Below are 5,814 nucleotides of genomic sequence, written 5' to 3'. Positions count from 1 at the left end.
ACATGGAGGGACTCATGACTCTAGCTGCATATGTAGCAGAGGATGGCCTAGTTGGTCATCAATGGGAGGAGAGGCCCTTGGTCCTGTGAAGGTTCTATGCCCCAGTATAGGGGAATGCCAGGGCCAGGAAGCAGGAGTGGGTGGGTTGTGGAGCAGGGGGATGGTGGAGGGGATAGGGGGGGTTTCAGAGGGGAAACCAGGAACGGGGATAACATTTGAAATGTAAATAAAGAAAATATCTAATAAAAAAAGGAAAAGAAAAGAAACTGAAAATAAAAATGTCTGTTTTCATTTCCCCTTTTCCAATTAATAAATAGAATTCAAACACATATAATACATGCTTGAGAAACTTACTACTATCTTTCTCCAACTCCACTAGCAACCTAGTCCTTCAACCAAGTAACCAACTTGTCTTCAGGTCTTTCCTGTTTTGATTTTAACCAAACAGGTTTAACCAGGTCCACTCACATGGACATGTGCTTGAAGCTATTCAGTGTATCATGAATAACTCACCAGTAGTTACACCACCAAAGGCAATGATTTCCTTGCCCTTAACAACACTAACTAGCCATTACCTCATCTGGGCAAGCCAATGGCCCATTTATAATTGAACAATTACAGGTTCACTCTCATATTGTCCCTTTGTAGGCAAACTCAGCTGTTGTGAGTTCATGAGTGACACAGCCATGCAATGCCCATAAGAAAACATTTCACCATCATCTTCTGTATTATCCAGCTCTTGTATCCTTCCTATTATTAGTCTGTTTTTGTGATGTTCCATGAACATTGGGAGGGATCACATATGGGCATGCAGTTTATGAATAACACTCATTTGTTTTTGGCTTGTTGACTAGCAAAGAGTTTCTGTATTAACTGCTTTTTACAAAAGTAGCTTCTTTAATAAAAGCGGAGGGCATACAAACATAAATATTTAGGAGACAGTTTTCCCTCATGCCCATTTACAAAACGAAAGTAATAGTTTCATCCCTAAGGCCTATGACTTTTCCAGTCATGGGCCTCTGACCAGGTCACAGTATTGGTCATTTCTCTCTCTCTCCTTTTTAGTTTTTTGTTTTGTTTTGTTTTGTTTTTCGAGACAGGGTTTCTCTGTAGCCCTGGATGTCCTGGAATTCACTCTGTAGACCAGGCTGGCCTCGAACTCAGAAATCCACCTGCCTCTGCCTCCCAAGTGCTGGGATTAAAGGTGTGTGCCACCACTGCCTGGCTTCATCTCGGTTTTATTAATGTGGATTTTCTCTTGATTAATTTTGATTAAAGTGTTTTCATTCTTATTTATCTTTCCAAAAACTAACTTTTCAATTCATTGATTGTATATTTTCCACTTCATTTCTACTAATTTCTGATATAATCTTAATTATTTCACCAGGTCTACTGCTTTAGGCTTTGGTTTTCCTCTGCCCCCTCCCCATTTCCCCTCCCAGTTCTTAAAGTGCATGTTTAAATTATTTATTTAGTTCTCTCTAGTTTTTTGATTTAGGCACTTGGAGTTTTAAATGCCTTTTACTACCTCCATCATATTGCACAGAGTTTAGAATGTTGTATGTTCACTTTCGTTCAATTTTAGGTATATTTTCATATCCTCTTTGCATTCCTTAATGCCTCATTCATCATTTCATAGTGTGTTTTATGATTCATATGAGTTTATGTTTTGAGTACTCATAATTTCCTTCTTGAAATTTAGCTTATTCCAATGTGCTCATAAAAATACATGATATTATTTCAGGGTTTTCTTTTTTCTTTTCTCTTTGAGGCTTGCTTTGTATTGTGTCCTATATGTGATATACCTTTGATGAAGTTCCATGGGCTGCTGAGAAGGATGGATATGGTGAGAGTGCAGAATTGAAGCATTGAAGTCTTCTCTTTCTGTGCTGTAATTAGTGATTTTACGACACATTTCATGTGTATATTTTTAAGGTATAATTTCCAATAAATAGATTATTCCTTTAATTCATATGGAAACATTTTTTTAAATTTTGATTAGGTTTTTGTTTGAAGTCTATGTTTCAATATAGTTACATAGCTATGCCTGCTTATTTCTTACTACAATTTGCATGGAATACCTTTTTCTATCATTTTACTTGCAAATATTGCCTATTCTTTATAGTGAGATATATTTCTTGGAGTCACTGCAAAGATATAAATGAATTTCTAATACAACCTGCTAATATTTGTACTTACTAATATTTAGACATTTTATTAAAACACATGTATTTTAATTGAGTTTGTGTTTTATTCCCCTTAGGCTTGTTTTGATTAACTGTCCTGATATTGCTCATTTTCTTCCTTCCTGAACTGTCTTTGGCCTCTTCAAAGTGTCATTTTTTTTCAGCCTGAATATTCCTTTTACATCTTTTGTTGAGCTGGCATAGTGGTCACCTAATTGGTGGTCTGTATACCTCTTGAATTTAGATGGATTTCTCTTTCTTTAGCGTTGTCTTCTTCTGTGATTTTATTGAAAATATATTCTGTGCTGTTGACACAATTCTCATTTTTCTGTGTAAATAAAAACATATAACTCGTATATTTGAACATATCATAATGTCCCAAAGTTCTTGTCTGCACGCACATAGACACATTTACATTTATCATTGACCTTGACTGCATGATTCGTGGACGCCATGCAAGAAGAGCTGCAGTGAGCAAGTGAGCTTCCTGGAGATGGCTCTCCATCTTGCTCAGCTGAGATGGGTGAGCTCTGGTGCAGCACAACCCCAGAGACTTTGTCCCAGGATTGCTTGTTGCTACTGATGTGCTTTCTCATGATTGTCATAGCAGTACTCCTCATTAATTCGACTCGTTGTAAGAAGACGTCAAGAGACCCTCACTATCTATCATTTGGTGCAATTACTTTCTGGATGATAGGCTGTTCTGCTGGGCAAGTTTTTTGCAGATCAATATGAAGAGGACAATTCTTGAGATAATGCTCTCTAGAGGAATGAATTACTAATGGAATTTCTGATTTGATTTAAGTAATTTTTTTAAAAAATGGTTAGATTGATTTAACTAATTTGGGGAAGTTAGGGTAGTTGATAGAAAATATAAAGTTAGGGAATTAGGACAGTTGATAGAAAGTTTTAAGTTAGAATTAAGAATAATGTGTGTCCTTTCCTGATAGAATGGCAAAAGCTGATTGAGTTAGAGAGGAGAGTACAGTGAGCATTTATGCATTATAAGGACATAATTGTAGAGGTAAGAAGAATAGGTTTGGGACAAGCTAATGATCAAAGTAAGCACACCCTCTAGATTGGGCCTGAGTTATTTGATCTTGTGATCTAGGGATAACAGGTTTTTTTGTGTGTACCAGGAAATAAGGTTATAATAAAGAGAAAATAATTCCATTATGAGTATAAGAACAGAAAACAGATCATTAGCCAGCTTAACCAATCAGAACTTCAAAAATAAGACATAAGAAAGATGATTTGCTCCTTAGTAAGCATAGCTGTCATCATCCAAGCGTAGGGGAAAAACTTGCTACTACAGACATGGCTTGTAAAAAGTTTGTTAATCAACGACTAAATATTACTGCTTTGAGATTACTATGAGCTTTTGGAAAGAAAGATGACACTTGTTTAGTTAGATAAAAGTTTCATATAAGAAATGCGTAATCAACATCCTGTTGTAATTTTCTTTTGTGTCATGATTTTTATCTGTTTTTGAAGATTGTTTTTATGGTGATTATTTCTGGGAAATGTGTAACTTGTGGCTATGAGGTAATTTTCTTCCTAATTTAAAACAAACAAACTTTTGTTTCAAAGGGTATAAAAGTGGGTTAAGAGAAGAAATAAATCTCTGGAGCTTGTCCTTGCTGCAACCATTCTGAGTGTGTGAGTGTCTGATTCCCCCTTTTCCATCTCAAACTGCTGTAGCCCCTCTAGGCATCTGGATCCACTTGAGTCATCTGCTCTCAACACTGACACCTCATGGGCTGCCTGCCTCAGTTTACCCTCTGGTGCCAAAGCTGGTCTTTGGCACATGGTCTTTATAATTTATCTTGTGTTCAGGCTTTAATGTTCTGTTGTTGATGTTTTCTATTTTACTGGTAAGTCTTTCCAATGAACTTTATATTTGACCTTGTGTGTTTTATTTCCAGTATCTGTTGGATTTTTTCTCAATATTTCTATTTTTTTGTGTGAAATTCTATTTTTATATCCTAAATTGCCTTACTTTTTCATTCAGGTCTTTGTATTTCCTAGGACACATTTGCATTTCTGTCCTTCTTGAGTTCTATGATTATATTTAAATCTGTTCTTTTGAATTCTTTGTCTGGGATTTCAATTATATCATATAATGGCCATTAGTACACTATTAGTAAATTTCAGAGGATATATGTTGTCTTTGTGTGTGTTTGGTGATTATTGTTTTGTTTATTGTTTTTGTTTTTACATTGTTTTGTTTCTGTGTGGGAATTTGTATATTTGGAGTTTGTTAATTGAGATTATTTTTAATACTTCATTTTGTTTAAAGAAAACCAGAAACTGTTTTATTGTCATTATCAACATAATGACCAGCCATAATTTAGAAGGGATGCTGATGCTGATACAATACCCTCTATCAAAGCAAATTAGATTCTCAAGTGTTTCCAATGACATGATGCTGAATAGGTTAGGATGCTGCTGCTGCTCAAGGCTCAAACCTCTCTACTCCATGTTCTTGACAGTCCTTGCCTTTCTTGATGGAGGCGTTCAGCTCAGGGATGACGTGGCCATCATTTTCTTCTGGAAAGGAGATGTTGCCAGTACCCAGGTTCTTCTTCAGGCCCTTTTTCCCCAATAGCAAGAGTGTAGTGAAGTAAGTATACTCTGTCTCTTTGGACTGAACAAAAGAGCACTTAACAACTCCTTCCTTCCCATTCATGGTGTCCACAAGGGAGAAGAAAAAGCAGGCTCCAGTATAAGCCATGGATAGAGTGACAGAACCTGCTCTAACCTTGCCCTTCAAGACTTCTGTGCCAGGGTCCTGGATCCTCCTGGTGAATGTGGCCAGCTGGTATTGCGAACAATCAATCTTGGGGGTTTTATGAGAGATCAGGGGCATGATCGTTTTCCTGGTGTGACCACCAATGACAGGCACATTGACTTGAGCTGGATTGACCCTTTAGCTCTGCCACAGACGTGTTCTTTCTGACGACGTCAAGGGTCGTCACACCTAAAATTTTGTTGGGGTTGTACACGGCATGCTTCTTGAAAACTTCAGCTCTGACAGAGATGATAGAGTTAACTAGGTTGTCAATGACGCAAACATCAGTTCCTAGGAAGTGCTGGGTCATCCCGTGTCATCCCTGGCTTCCTGGGCACACTGGGCTGAGATGTCCACCACATCACAACCTTTTAGGCAATATGGCAGTTGCTCCAGTCCAAGGTAGCCTTTTGCTCTGGTCTCCATGTGACTCGGATCTGTTGCCACTCCAGGTGTGTGAGCGATATTGTAGAGGGTCAGGTGGCTCACCAGGGCCCTCAATGCCCCCAGAAACTCCGAGGACAGCTACTTTAGCATTGTTCTAGGCCGAAGTGCTGAAGATGGGTGGAGAGCAGCATCGGCCGGGCAAGAGTGGACAGTATGGCTGGGGCCGGCAGGGCACGGACCTACAGGCACAGGAGGAGACTGTAGGATTACTTCATTTCTTTTTTTGTTTTTTTTTAATTTATTTTTTTATTAGGTATTTTCCTCGTTTACATTTTCAATGCTATCCCAAAAGTCCCCCATACCCACCCCCCAATCCCCTACCCACCCACTCCCCCATTTTGGCCCTGGGGTTCCCCTGTACTGGGGCATATAAAGTTTGCAAGTCCAATG

The 5,814-nt window shown here is 38.3% G+C and overlaps 1 pseudogene; it reads right to left on the bottom strand.

Moving 5' to 3' along the window:
* Positions 1 to 4,641: 4,641 nt before the first annotated feature.
* LOC110292490 overlaps positions 4,642 to 5,814 on the bottom strand; it is a 6,110-nt pseudogene continuing 4,937 nt past the window's right edge.

The sequence above is a fragment of the Mus caroli genome, chromosome 4, assembly GCF_900094665.2.
Source record: "Mus caroli chromosome 4, CAROLI_EIJ_v1.1, whole genome shotgun sequence".
NCBI classification, from domain to species: Eukaryota; Metazoa; Chordata; class Mammalia; order Rodentia; family Muridae; genus Mus; species Mus caroli.
The sequence above is the reverse complement of the archived record's forward strand: the minus strand, read 5'-3'. Positions and strand labels throughout refer to the sequence as shown.